Raw genomic sequence first — 15588 nt, 5'->3', positions numbered from 1 at the left:
CAAAGGTTGCCTGTAAAATTGGGCTTGACAAGACGACTATAAAACTTTCCTGCTATACCAAGACAGTACTTAGCTACTGCAGCTGAACAGATAGATCTGTACATTTACATGGAGATTTTTAATTCATCTGACTATTGTCATAAAACCTTTTACAGTTATTTTGTAATACAATAGTCATCTGCAAGTCATTTTACTAATCAGGATTTGACTACAGGCCATAAACAGTAACACGTTCAACTAAGGCAAAATACCAACACCTGAGGGAGGTTTGCGTTAAAATGTGGGCTTTAGAAAATCTCTTCTGTCTTTAAATGTACCTTTGTCTGCTCATTTTAGCATATGGTTACAAATTCTCAACACTCTCATCTGGCTGAGCACAACAGTAGCTGGAAAATGTTCTTAGACTGGTATCCAAATTGTAGCTTTACAAGACTCCAATTAAAACTGTATGCATTGTATGTAATTCTGGACAGAGTCGCTCATCAGATTAACAGACTCATGAGTACAGTTAGTTATAATTCTCTATTTCTACAATATAATTTAATTTCTAGAAATGTATCCCATTATGGCATAAAAATCAACCACAGAAACAGGACAATCAGATTTCAACTGGTCTATTTGCAGCAAATGAGCTTAACCAAACCTGCAAAGCCAAGACACTCCAAATAACAGCAGCTGCAGACTTTGCAGCTCTTTTCACTCAATAGTTCGTAAGCTTCAAACTTTACAATGCCTTTTAATCACTCCCATACTCCTCAAAATCTCAAGCAACACTTCAGACTGACACGGAAGTCTTTACAGTACTGCAGCCCTACTACTAAAAATAAATATTGAATGTCAGGGATACCCAGGAGATAACCTACATTCAGGAGTTGACCCAGTACAGTCCAAATTCCAATACACGGCCACCACCAGCCTTGCACTACCTGTCTCCAACTTCCCACACGTGAATATGCAGAAAGTACAGTTGTGTACACTTACCATAAATGTAGATGTTCGAGTGTATTCACTGTTGCAGTCATTACATTTGGGTAATGTGCTGGCAGGTTGCCCTCAGTTAGCCTGAATTCCAAAGTCTTGGATCCTGCGTCAGTTAGTCTCCTCTTCCATGACGTCAGGTCATCAGGAGTATAAAACAGGCAGCCAACGCCATTTTCTTTAGTTTTTCTTGCCCCCAATGTCAGGTGCCCCCCAAATGGGTAGCAAATATATATATATAAGCTATATATACATGCAACAGTACAAACTTTACCTTCATCTACAAGCAAATACACCACAAAGGCTGTAGAAGATAGTGAAGGAAAGAGGAACTCCAGAATAAAAGGGGGACGGCGGGTGGGTAACCTGGACTGCAACAGTGAATACACTTGAACATCTACATTTATGGTAAGTGTACACAACTGTACTATGTTCTTCGTGATTCACTGTTGCAGCCATTACATTTGGGTAGAATCCCAAAGCTATGGATGGGAGGCTGGAGCTAAACTGCATTAGAGGCGGCTATAAGGCCCTGCAGAACTGCAGTGGCAAAGCCTGCCCTAGACAGAGTAGAGAGGCAAATGATAATTCTTTGTAAAAGTGTGAACAGAACTCCAAGTAGCAGCCTCTAGAATGTCTTTGGTTCGTACCCCTCTGAGAAAATCTACTGATGTAGCTGCAGCCCTGGTAGAATGAGACCTAATACCCTTGGACACCGGTTTTTCATGGTGTAAGTAGCAGAAACGAATGCAGTGGCTTATCCACTTTGAAATAGTCTGCTTTGAAATAGCCTTTATCTCTGATCCTGCAGCAAATGTCACTAGTAACTGCTCAGTTTTTCTTAGAGCTTTAGTCCTGCTCAAGTAGAATCGTAGTTGTCTGTGTACACCCAAGGAATGCACAATCCGCTCCCCCTTGTTCTGCGGATTAGGATAAAAAGTTGGCAGATGAATAGTTTGGCTAAGAGCCACACTGGAAACCACCTTAGGCATAAATGAAGGATTGGTCCTGAGGGACACCCTGTCTGGGTAAAATATGATAAAAGGCTCCACAGCCATTTGGGCCTGTAGCACTGAGACCCTTCTTGCGGAAGTAATTGCCAGGAGCAGAGCTGTTTTCCATGATAAGAACTTTAGATCTGCAGTAGCAGCTGGTTCAAATGGAGGCAGGGTGAGCTTTTCCAACACATAATTGAGGTCCCATGCAGGAATTGGTGATCTTCTGGGAGGCCTTAAATTTTTGGCCCCTCTAAGATACTGCTTTAGTAAAGGATGAGAAAAGATTGGTGGCTCTGTGTTGTAATGAGCCGAGATGGCAGAGGCATGGATTTTTATTGATGAAAAAGATAGGCCTTTATCAAGCATCTCAGTCAAGTATTGTAAAATCTGAGGAATATTTGGCTCTGCTGTGCCAGTTCCTTGTGCTTGGCTCCAAGCACAGAATCTCTTCCATTTATCAGCATAAAATTTTCTAGTACTAGGCCTTCTGGCTTCCAAAATGACATCCATCACAGCTTTACTGAGAGGTGCTGCTTGAATAACTACATGATCAGCCATGCTGCCAGGTTCAGTGTTTGGAGCTGACTGTGCAGGATCTGATTGTTTTGCTGGGACAATAAGTGGGGTACTTGAGGCAAGCACCAAGCTGGGAATTAAGACATATTCCTTAGGACTAGGTACCAGTATTAGCGGGGCCAATCCGGGGCAATTAGTATCATCTTTGTTTTTTCTTGTCTGACTTTTAGTAGGAACATGGGAAGAAGAGGCAGAGGAGGAAAGGCGTAAACGGATAGGGCATCCACTTTCCATGCTTGTCGGTGATAAGTCCTTGTGCAGAATTTTTCCGGTTGATAATTCCAAGGGGAGGCAAACAGGTCTATGTCCGGGCTCCCCCATTTCTTTGTTATCATGCTGAAGACTGGTGGATCTAGTTTCCACTCGTGAGGGTCCATAAGGTTTCTGCTTAAATTGTCTGCCACAGTATTTTGCTTTCCTGGCAGGAATTGAGCTTGAAGATATACTTGGTAAGTCAAGGCTGTGTCCCACAGTGCCATGGCTAGTCTGCAAAGGGGGTATAAGTGCGTGCCCCCCTGCTTATGTACCACATAACCATGATGATGTCTGTTCTTTATCGGTAGTTGTCCTGGATGAAGTAAGTCCTTGAAGGCTGTCAGGGCCTTTTGAACAGCTAACATCTCTTTTTGGTTGATATGCAGATGCATTTGTTTTGGGGTCCATATGCCCTGAATGCATCTTCCCGCCAGGTGGGGCCCCCCCCATGCATAATCTGATGTGTCTGTTGTTAAGGTTTGGCAGGCAGGTGGTAGAGTGAAAGCCCGTCCCGTGTTTTAGTGACATGCCTTTGCCCACCACAGAAACTCCTGTTGCAGGCAGGGAATGAGAGGAATCATTGTTTCCAGACTGTGACAATGTTGACTCCATAAACTTTTTAGGTACCACTGTAGTTTCCTCATATGCAGTCTTGCATATGGAATCAGTAGAATGCAGGATGCCATGAACCCCAAAGACTGCAGAGTTTACCTTGCAGATAACTGGGTTTTTGTTGCCATCAGTTTGAAGTAAGTAGTCAGTTACCTTTGTTTGTCTGGAGTGAGGAAAGCAATCTGGGCAGTTGCATTCAAGCTTGCACCCAGGAATGTTATCTTTTGAGAGGGTACCAGTTGTGATTTCTTTTCATTTATTGTGTACCCTAGGCATGTTAGAAGCCTTTTCACAAATGCCAGATGCTGAAGAAGAATGTCCTTGTTCTCTGCTTGAATGAGACGGTTGTCCAAGTAAGGATAGATGTGTATACTTCTTTGTCTGCAAAATGCAATTACTGGTGCCAGGCACTTTGTAAAGACCCTGGGCGCAGTAGATAAGCCAAAGGGCAGTGCAGAGAATTGGTAATGAATAAAGCCAGCTTTGAAACGGAGGTATCTTCTGCACGATTCCCTTACTGGGATATGCAGGTATGCCTCTTTTAAGTCTGTCACCAGCCAAGCGTTCTTGCCCAGCATGGGCAGAAGCTGCTGCAAAGTTAGCATTTTGGATTTTGGAATGTCCAGGTATGTGTTCAAAATTGATAAATCCAGTACTGGGCGCCAGGCCTGGTCTTTTCTGGGTACCAAGAACAGTCTTGAATAAAACCCTTGTCCTTTTTCCTGTTCTGGTATTGGCTGAATAGCCCCCATATCCATGAGGGACGTAACTTGTTTCTGTGCCTCTGCCCATTGATTTTTTTAGCAGATCTGGCCAACCGTTTGCAATTGGCAGAATGTGGAAGTGGAATCTGTATCCCTGAGATACTATGTTTAACACCCACTTGTCATGGGTTATTACTTGCCAATTTTGAGCATAAAGTGTTAATTTTCCCCCTAAGGGTGCTGCCAAAAGATAAGCAATTGGTGATGGCAGAGGGAACTCATTGAGACCGTTTACTGTAGGGTTGCACTTTATTTCCTCCAGATTTGGAGGTAGAAGCACCCCATTGCTTTGACTTGTAAGAATCCTGTGACTGGTATCTAGAACCTTTAGGGTGCCTGGATTTGCCCCATTGAGCTCTGTCGGACACAGGAAAGAACCAATTTTTTGTAGGCCAGTGTCTACTGAATCTTGGTGGCTGCACTTGTAAGAAGTCTTTTACAGTTTGCATAGACTTAACTTTGTCTTCCATTTTCTTTAAGACCTCTTCTGCCTTAATACCAAATAGAGTATCATGCTGTAAAGGTGTATCCAGCAAATTTTGCTCTTTTAGCCAGGCAAGCCTCCTAATCACAGATCCAGTAACTGTGGCCCTGCAGGAGGCCTCTAAGGAATCAAAACCACTTTGCAAAGTATGCTTTCCAACTTGTTCTGCTGCATGCAATAATTCCTGCAATTCTTTATTTTCTGCATATTCAGAAATCAACATAATTTTCTGTTTCAGTAATCCCATAACATGCTGTTGATACTTGAGCATATGAAACTGGCAGTTTAAGGCCCTAATTGCAAAGGTTGCAGATGTATAAACCTTCTTTCCCCATCTATCCACTGCCCTGGAAACTCAGTCAGAGGGGGTAGGATGTTTTGCTGTTGAGGATTTAACACCTTTTGGACCCTGTGAAATAGTTTCAGGGTCAGCAGCAGGGTTTCTAAATAAAAATTTGAGAGAGTCAGGAACCCTGTAATATCTGTCTGGCTTACTAGGAGCCGGAGGTAAGGAGTCTGGAGTCAAGCTTGACTCCGAAAACACATCATCCACAATGTCTAAAACAGGAGGTATGGCTAAAGGCCTATGCTGAGGGAGGAGGAGGAAATCCCTGCGTCTCTTTTTTGATTCTGAGAAATCTTGACTCTCCCAGTGAAAATGCTTCCTCAAAGTATGCAAGGTTTCTCCAAAGGAATAATCTTCAAAAGGAGATGCAGATGGGACAGATTCCTCTGCATCAAAATCCTCATAGGATGGTATAGATAATTCCTGATCAGAAGAGGAATCAGAAGAAATAGAAACCTGAACTGAAGATTCATAATCAGTGTCTTGCCTAGGCCTCTTATCAGGAGGGGGTTGGGAACTCCTGATCAAGGTAATTGGGTCTTCAGCCATTTTGATCATCTGCTTTTTGGGCATAGTGGCCTGTGCACATGGCTCATGCGTCTTTTTTAGCTTTAGAAGTTGCTTTTTTCTTTGATTTTGAAGCTGGCGTCAGTTTTATATAAAAATGTTGTGGCCTGAATACACCCTCAGAAGCTGGTGCCTGCTCAGCGGCTCCGGACCCATCCGAAGGAGAGACATCTGCGGGTACAATACTTTCAGAATCTCGCGGCGTGCCGGACTCCACATGGGTCTTGGTAGGGGCCTGCGACTCGAAAGTAGCGGGTATCAGGGGCTGCAAAAGCACCTCGCCTGGCTTAGGAGAAGCTTCATCATCGGTTTTGGACCTTGACAGTCTGTCTCTGTCCTTTTCTTTACGTTTTTTTGTGTACTCCGGTAGTCAGATTGCTATCCAACAACATTTCAGGATAGTTAAATCTGTTTCCAAAATATTTTGAGGCAAAGATATACAGACGCTTAACAGTGCGTTGGTTAAACCTAGCACAAAACCGACAGCTAGGCACGTTATGATCAAGGCCTAGGCAAGGAATACAGTATAAATGGAAATCCTTATGAGGTATTTGCTTCCCACAAGTAATGCAATTATTAACTTTTACTGACATCGGTATGGAGCAAGAAAAAAGTTTCCCCAACGGGGTACTTAGCTTTAGTGAAGACTTCGGTTCTGAAACTCGAATTCGAAAATTTCAGGAGTCGGCCGACCTAGCACTTGCTAACTACTTCTGCTTCGGGCACCGCACGGCAAGAAAGACTAAAGAAAATGGTGTCTGCTGCCTGTTTTACACCCCTGATGACCTGACGTCATGGAAGAGGAGACAGCAACCGACGCAGGACCTAAGACTTTGGAATTCAGGCCGAGTGAGGGCAACCTGCCAGCAGATTACCCAAATGTAATGACTGCAGCAGTGAAACACGAAGAACATCTAACTGGTACCCACTTAATTACAAGGAAGAAAAAATTCTCCACTACCACTATGCCAATGGAATATAATGCTGGAAATGCATCAGGAACTTTTGGTGTATGACATCATCCTACTATACTATCTAAGCCTGTAAACAAATCGGCATAGTCATGCAGAATATCACAGTTTGCCTCAGTAGAATACCTACAATGTCTTAAGTGTGTGAATCTTTCTGTAGAGATACAGGTATTTGTTTTACCATTCCTAGCTTCTCACAAGCCAAACAACCCACTATATTAGACAAATTAACTCCTTTATGTGCTATAATTTGAAAGAGTTAACTTTTTATTCTTGTATTTATCTCAACAGCTTTCAGTGCAGTATTGCCATGCAGTGATCAGAACAGGTTAAACATTTCATTATGTTCAAATACCAGCCCTTTAAATAAACACTATAGCCTAAACACATTTCTTCTTCCCAGAGGGTATTTCTCTCCCTACAGAATGATCCCGATACTTCCACATAAGAAGTATTACAGCAGTTTCTTCCCATGAATGAAATTGTACAGTTATATAAGTAAGCCTACCATGACAGTAGATGTTTGAATGATCCCCACTGCAGTAAGGTATGCTATATGGCTTCCAAAGCTTCAGGGCACCTTCTACAAACCCAAACCATTAGGCAGCTTGAGCTGAGCTGTATAAATAAAAACAGGTTTGGATGCCAAGTTGTTCAGAGCTTTCATGCCAACTGAGAGGGAGGCTAAGCCCTGACAGGACATAACTAAAAATAAAAATGTATATAAATGTTGTCACACTGGTAAAATAACATAGTAAAAAACTAGAGGGATGGAGAGAGTGGCTACTTCAGCAGTGATTATCTGAACAACTACTGTTATGGTAATTTTAACTACACAATTGCACTATGTTCATCATATTGATCACTGTATGGGTAGATTACCCTAGCTTATAACATTTGGGAGGTAGAAGGGGAAGGGTCCAAGAGCCCTGAAGAAAGGTCCTAACAAAACCTGATACAAACCATTATCCAGGCAGGCAGATGTTGTTTGGGGTTGAGATGTATCAAACACCATGTTCTTGTGTGAGAAGATCCAGTCTGTGAGGAAGCCTGTCGTAATTGTCCCTGGCCAATTCCAAAAGAAGGGAGAACCATGGTTGTGCCTGGGCCACAAGAGAGTCAACCACTACTGGGATTCCTTCTGAAACTTCAGAAGAATTCTGGATATCAGTGGAAAGGCTGAAAAAGCATACATGAACATTCCTGTCCAAAGAAAACGAAAAAGGCATGTGTCTTCCAGGCCTTCTAGCATGGAATCCTGGAGCAAAATTTTGCCAGCTGACTGCTAAGAGACCAGGAAAAGGTCTACTTGAGGAACTCCCCACAGGTGGATCAAATCTTATATCTCCTGATCTATTTTACATTTGTAATAGTCTGGCTTTGTCCTGCTCAGCTTGTCTACTACACAAATTGGTCTCTGATGGAAGGTAAGATACCCTCTAGAGTGAGATTGTTCTGTAAAGCTATATACCATGTTAACACGATTAATCTACATAGGGGGTAAGAGGACCAGAGACGGCTCAGAATGTTGACTGCCTTGCAATATTACCCCCACTTGACACTGCTCCCCACACACGTCTGAAGCATCTGAGATGACTAACTGCTTTGTAGCGGGGGGAGATGTAGAGACTTGGATTCAAGAAAATTTGACACCTACACCAAGTGATTTATATTTTTACAAATCTCACAACATGAATCTGAAAAGATAATGGATGCCGGTGCTAGAAGCAGAGAGGCTCCGGATACCACTGAATCTTTCTCATGTGGCAACTTGACATTGGCATGATGGGAATCACAGATGCCACAAGACCCAAAATCCTAAGGTAGTCCCTCACAGTGATCAAAGTATGAATGGAAATCCTCTGAAATAGATATAAACACACATCTATTTTTCCTGTGGAAGAAAAGCTCTTTTTACTGAGGTGTCTAGCAGACACCAAAGGAATACAATCCCATGTGATGGAGTTAAAAGACTTTTGAATGTTCTCCGAATCCCAGCTTGCAATGGAGATCTCTCACCTACATACAAGAACCCCGACAGTTTGAAAAAGATTCTTCAAAGATAAGCAAGTCATCTAAAAATGCAAAAAGCAAAGTGGAAACCTTACAACCTGCAATGGGCTAAAACGGAAGCTAGACACCTTGTGAACATTCTTGGAGCAGTGGACAGACCCAAAAGGTAAGGCAGAGAACTGATAAGAATTTATTGGTCTGGATAAAATTAATAAATGTCTCAAGTCTGGGTGAACAGATGTGATAAACATCTTTCATATCTAAGAAGGAAAGCCCAGATTAGGTCTCCAGGCATCTTCCTTCTGTGACACCAAAAGCATTCTTGAATAAAAAGGAGGAACTGCTTCTAACCCCCCCCCCCCCCCCAAGAGAACGTGCTGTAGGACAGGGCAGAATACGAGTTTGGTCTGCTGGATGCAGAATAATTCCTTGGAAAGGAGGGTGTCCTTTTCACTGCCATCTACAACCCCATTAAATCAGTCTCATAACCCATTTGTCTAAAACTGTCTGTCACTAAACAGAAAAATGGAGATTCAGTTTTCTGGAAGGAATAAGGGACTACCAGTTTGGGAGAAGTGGACAGGGTTCCTTATATAATCATTAGTGTGAGAGAAGGGGACAGGGTTCTTTATACAATCATTCTGACTTATTTCACTATCCTTTATTCTAGTGGGGATGATGGTAGGAGGTTCCTGCATTCTTTTTGGAACCTCCTTGCCACTGTTTAAATATCTGCTTACCAGCATTTTGCTGAGACCAATTTCTTACCAAAATTGGATGAGATGCAGAAAACACCTTGGTGAATTTGGAGAAGGAGGGCTGAAAAATCTGAAAGATTCCCCTCTATCAGCTTACCCCTTTCATCACATTTTTTGATAACCTCTACAACAGATTGTCCAAAAACTAAATCTCTGTCTAAATGAGAATTTAAAATCTCATTTTTACATCTTCTGGGAGCTTCTGAAAATGTAGCCAGGCAAACCTCAAAACAGAACTTGTGGCCACTGCCCAGGATGTAGTATGTATAAAGTCATATATGGATTTAAACAGCAGGTCAAGACACCTGAAAAACAGAAAAAACTAAACCACACAAAGCATATTTTTCTTCATGGGTGAGAATTGCAGGCAAAACATTCCTCACACTTTCACAATTACAAGAAATTTTAACATACATGCCAGAAAATTCAGAATTCTAAAAATTAAAGCTGCAGAAACATACACTTTTGCCCCAAACTTACTTGCTTCACCACCCTTGTCTGACAGGAAAATATTAGAATTAACAAAACTCTTGGCAGCAGCTGGGTTAACTAAAATTATAGCTGCAGTGTCATTTCGGGAAAAGTATATAAAAAACTGAAAGACTGAGGAACTTTGCATATGCTATCTCCTTTCTTAGGTGCAGTGGGCTGGCTATCAGGGCACCCACAGTTTGTGGCAAACACATCCATGCAGACAGCACTGGGAGATGGGTGAATGCTCTGGGAATTCTAATTTTAACAGACCATAGCATTTTCTGAGGGACTTTTCAAATCTCCATGCTCTCCCACTAGAAATACTGGCCCTTTCAGGAAGTAGTCTCAGAAAAAGAGAATTTCGCTCAAGAAGGATCAGATACCATGCTCTCCTTTGAGACTGAATCAGAAAATCTGGGTAGAAAAACCTGCATCTGTCCCCTTCACATTCCTCTACGTATTCAATTTCTTGAATCTCTTAAGAAAAAGAGAAATCCCTTTTTCTTTTACCAAAAAACACCTTATAAGGGGGGGGGGGTCAATAGCCTAGAACAGGCATTGAACCAGATCTAATAACCTACTTCTGTCCAGTGGGACTGGTGCAGGAGAAGATGAATGCCTAGTTTTTGGTTTCTTTTTGACAGGAAAACTGGGGCAATTTTTTTTTAAATGGCAACAGCAGCTCCCCAGTAATGGCCACTGCATTCTGTGCTAAGCAGGGGCACCTTCCCTGCCCCTTCACCCTCATTTGAATAGTTCAGCCAAGCTCCAATAAAGTCCAGAATCTGGACCGGGGGCCAGTGAAGATTTGTTCAGATTGATGTTGATGCCCAGTTTGTTCACTAGCTGAATGAAGTAATTCCTGGCTTGGCAGAGTAGATGCTCTGAAGGGGTAGCAAAGAGTCAACCGTCCAGGTAAGGAAAGACCCGAATACCCTGAAGCCTCAGGTGAGCTGCTACAACCGCCATTACCTTGGTAAACACCCTAGGGGCTGTGATGAGACCAAAGGGAAGGGCTCTGAACTGATAATGACTGGCTCCCAGCCGGAAGTGAAGAAAAGTACAGTTTTGTACCTACCATAAATGTAGATGTCAGATAGGTATGCATCTGCAGTCATCACATATGGGTTATCCTGCCTCAGGCAGCCCTTCGGTCGGCCGGATTCCAAAGTCTGGGTCTGGCCTCGGCTGATGTCGCACTTTCCCCGATGTCAGAGCGTCTGGGGTATAAAAGCATCAGCCGACGCCATTTTCCTCAGTTTTTCTTGCCCCAGATGCCAGGTGCCCTCTAGGAAGGCTAAATTTGTAGAAATGCAATAAAATTCCAAACATATGCAAAAATACATACATATATATATATACAAACAAATACACCATGATAGATTTCCCTCAGCTAGCGAATAGAGGGGTAAGCACCCTAGGAATACCACAGAGGGGAAGGAGGGAGGGTAAACCTGACTGCAGATGCATACCTATCGGACATCTACATTTATGGTAGGTACAAAACTGTACTATGTCCTTCAAGGATGCATCTGCAGTCATCACATATGGGTAGAATACCATAGCCAATCTAGGGGTGGACGTACTAAGAAAAGGATGGTGTAGTTAAGATACCCTGCAGGACTGCTGTAGAAAAACCTGCTCTGGATCTGGAGTATAAAGGTAAATTGTAATGCTTGGCAAATGTATGCACGGAGCTCCATGTAGCAGCTTCTAAAATGTCCTTGGTAGCCACCCCTCTTAGGAAGGCTGTGGTGGTGGCTGTGGCTCTCGTGGAATGAGGCCTAATATTTGCAGGAACAGTCTTTTCATGAAAGGAGTAACAAAAACGAATGCAATTTCCTATCCATTTTGAAATTGTCCGTTTTGAAATTGCTTTTCCTTGTGCCCCAGCAGCATATGCTACAAACAATTGGTCAGTCTTTCTGTAACTTTTAGTTCTGTCCAAATAGTAGCGTAATTGTCTGTGTACGTCCAGAGTGTGTAGAAGTTTTTCCCCTTTATTTTGTGGATTTGGGAAGAATGTAGGCAAGTGAATTGCCTGGTTCAAGGATACCCTGGATACCACCTTTGGCATAAAAGTAGGATTGGTTCTCAATGAAACTCTGTCTTGATGGAAAATAAGAAATGGCTGCACTGCCATTAAAGCTTGTAACTCAGATACTCTTCTTGCTGAAGTTATGGCCAGAAGGAATGCAGTTTTCCAAGACAGAAACTGTAGATCCACCGATGCTGCTGGTTCAAAGGGAGGAAGTGTTAGTTTTTCCAGCACAAAGTTAAGGTCCCAAGTAGGTAAAGGTGGTTTCCTTGGAGGATTGAGGTTTTTGATTCCTCTCAGAAACTGTCTTAAGAGAGGATGTGAGAAGACAGGTGGATTAACATTGTATTCTGCTGAAATTGTTGAGGCATGTATCTTAATGGAAGAATAAGACAGGCCATTGTGGAACAATTCTGCCAAGTATTCCAGTATGTGCCATGCTCATCACTATCACATCTAGGCCTTTTGTTGTGGTCCAAGTGAGAAATCTTTTCCATTTTGCTGAATATGCCTTCCTTGTGGAAGGCCGGCGAGCTTCCATAATGATGTCCTTTACTCTCTGGGATAAGCTATTCTGAGGAGTCCTGGTATTCTCCAGGTAGTTAGCTGCAAGGTTTTCAGGTTGGGATGCAGAGTCCTGAAATTGTTCTGCGTCAGTAGAAGTGGCCATAGGGGGAGAGGCCACGGTTTCGTTTGTGACATGCTCTTTAACAGTGGGTACCAGTGCTGCCTTGGCCAGTCTGGAGCTATCAGAATCACTCTTGGCTGCTCCGCCCTGATCTTCAGTAAAACCTTGGACATTAATGGGAGTGGTGGGAAAGCATAGACTTTTAGAGCTTTCCAGCTGAAACAGAGAGAGTCCACTTTCCATGCTTGTGGGTGGTATGTCCTTGAGCAAAATGTCTTCAGTTGATGATTGTGGGGTGAAGCGAACAGATCTATCTCCGGCCTTCCCCATGATTGTGTTATGAGTAAGATGTCTGGGTGCAGCATCCATTCGTGTGCATCCATGGTAGTTCTGCTTAAGCTGTCTGCCAGTGTATTGTCTTTCCCTGGCACGAACTGGGACTGCAGTTGTATATTGAGTTTCAAGCAAAGTTCCCATAGATTCATGGCCAGTCTGCACAGAGGGTAGGAATGTCTGCCTCCTTGCTTGTTTATGTACCACATAACTGTGGTGTTGTCTGTCCTTATGAGCAGGTGGCCTTGATGAAGGAAAGGTTTGAAGGCCTCGACTGCGTGTATCACTGCCAGCATTTCCTTTTTGTTTATGTGCATGCGCAGCTCTCTTTGAGACCATAGCCCTTGGATACATTTGTCCTCCATGTGTGCTCCCCAACCTCAGTCTGAAGCATCCGTGGTGATGGTTTGGTTTGCTCTTGGTTTGCTGAAAGGCAACCCTCTGTTCGACTGGCAGGCTTGAGCCCACCACAGGAATTCCTTTTGAAGGCAAGGAATGAGTGGGATCAAAGTTTCTAAGCTGTGACTGTGCTGAGTCCATACACTCCACACTCCTTAGGTACCATTGCAATTTTCTCATATGCAGCCTGGCTTGTGGAATCAGAAGTATGCAGGATGCCATGTAACCCAGGGCCTGCAGGATTTTCCTTGCAGTCAGCTGAGTTTGTCTTGTCAGATTCTTGAAGTAATCCAGAAGATGGTTTTGTTTTTCTAATGTGAGAAAGGCCATTTGGGTGGTTGTGTCTAGATCCGCACCCAAAAAGGTTATTCTTTGGGATGGAACAAGTCTTGATTTTTGGATGCTGACTGTGTATCCCAAGGCCTGTAGTAGGTGGATGGCATAGTCCAAGTCCTTTAGCAAAATTTTCTTGTTGTCCGCTTGTATAAGGCAGTCGTCCAGATATGGGTAGATTTGAATCCCCTGAAGTCTGCAGTGTGCAATTACTAAAGCCAGGCATTTCGTGAATACTCTGGGTGCAGTAGATAAGCCAAAGGGCAATGCTGAGAATTGATAATGCTCTGATCCTGCAAGAAATCTGAGGTGTCTTCTGCAACTTTGTCGAATAGGGACATGCAGGTATGCCTCCTTGAGATCTAGAGTCACCAGCCAAGACTCCTTGCCCAGCATGGGAAGAAGTTGCTGTAGAGTCAGCATTTAGAATTTTGGCACAATGAGGTAAGTATTCAGTGCTGACAAGTCGAGAATAGACCTCCATTGATTTTCTTTTCTTGGAACAAGGAATAATCTGGAGTAAAATCCTTGGCCTTGTTCTGAAAGAGGTACCTTTTCTATGGCTTTCATTTGTATTAATTTGGTAATTTGCTTCAAAGCCTCTGCCTTCTGATTTGGTGGCAGGTCTGGCATTCCTTTTCTTTTTGGCAATGTGTGGAAATGGAACCTGTATCCTTTGTCTATTATTTGCAGTGTCCATGTGTCCCTTGTAATGCAATGCCAATTTTTTGAGAATAAAGAAAGCTTTCCGCCCAATGGTGCTTCTAATTGAGCCCTGGTCGGCAGAGTCAAAATAAAGTCATTGTGTCTGTCCTGGTGTAGCAGTTGTTGTTCCTGCACTACCTCTCTGGTTGGGAGGCTGCCACTGACGGCCTCTGTAGGAGCCTCTAGCTTGCCCTCTACCTCTGGCACGCCTATTCCTGCCTCTCTGGGATCTGTCTGAGTCCGGAAAGGACCAATTCTTAGTAGGCCAATTTCTGCTGAATCTCGGTGGTTGTACTTGCAGAAAGTCCTTGACTGTTTGCACAGATTTTGCCTTTTCTTCAAACTTCTTTAAGACCTCCTGAGCCGTGTAACCAAATAAATTTTGCTTTTCCATTGGAGCATCCAGAAGCTTAGCTTTAACATGGTCTGGTAAAGATTGTTCCTTCAGCCAGGCATGCCTACGTATAACTGCCCCTGTCATAGCTGACCTACATGAAGCTTCCAATGCATCATAACCACACTGCAAAAAATGGTTACTAACCTGCTGTGAGTTATGTACCAGATCCTGAAGTGATTTACGGTCAAGGGGTTCAGAAGAGGACAGCTTCTTATGCAATTCATCTAACAAATACTCTTGGTACTGAATCATATGAAATTGACAATTTAATGCCCTCATGGAAAGAGTTGCAGAAGTATACACTTTCTTACCCCATCTCTCTAAAGCTCTAGACTCCCTTTCAGAGGGTAGAGGATTTTTAGCAGTGGCAGCTGCAACCCCTTTTGGGCCCTGGGAAATTGTTTCTGGGTCTGCAGAGTGGGCCTTGTACAGGTGTAGATGAGAATCTGGGACCCTGTAGTACCTATCAGGTTTGACAGGAGCCGGAGGGAGAGAATCAGGGGCTGTACTAGCATCAGAGTACACATCATCAATAACATTCAAAACAGGAGGTATAGCTAAAGGCCTATGCTGAGGTAAATGTAAAAAGGTCCTTAATCTTTTTCTAGAATCAGAAAATTCCTGGCCCTGCCATTGAAAATGTTCTCTCATAGAGTGTAGTGTCTCTCCAAATGAAAACTCTTCAGGAGGGGAGGCCGAAGGAATAGATTCTTCAGCATCAGAATCCTCGTAGGCCGAATAAGCCTCCTCCTGGGGGTCTGACAAAGCAGAGTCATCCGTGGACTCATCTGAGGAGTGGGGGTCAGAAGGCTCAACCCTGGGCCTTTTGTCTGGTGGTGATTGAGAGCCCCTGTCCGGGTGAGGTTGAGAACCTCTAATTAAAGAGATTAGATCCTCTGCTAGGCTGAGAATCTGTGAGCCAGTAGAAGGTCTCTGAGAGGAAACCTTGGGAGGCAAAG

The 15588-nt window shown here is 43.3% G+C and overlaps 1 protein-coding gene across 3 annotated transcripts in view; it reads right to left on the bottom strand.

Annotated features, from left to right (window-relative positions):
• TMEM184B (transmembrane protein 184B) overlaps positions 1 to 15588 on the bottom strand; it is a 1551114-nt gene that overhangs the window by 566308 nt on the left and 969218 nt on the right. The window lies entirely within an intron of this gene.

This window comes from Protopterus annectens, chromosome 1.part0, assembly GCF_019279795.1.
Source record: "Protopterus annectens isolate FY-2018-M chromosome 1.part0, PAN1.0, whole genome shotgun sequence".
In the NCBI taxonomy this organism is placed as follows: Eukaryota; Metazoa; Chordata; order Ceratodontiformes; family Protopteridae; genus Protopterus; species Protopterus annectens.
Note: the sequence above shows the minus strand (reverse complement) of the source record. Positions and strands in the feature narration are given on the sequence as shown.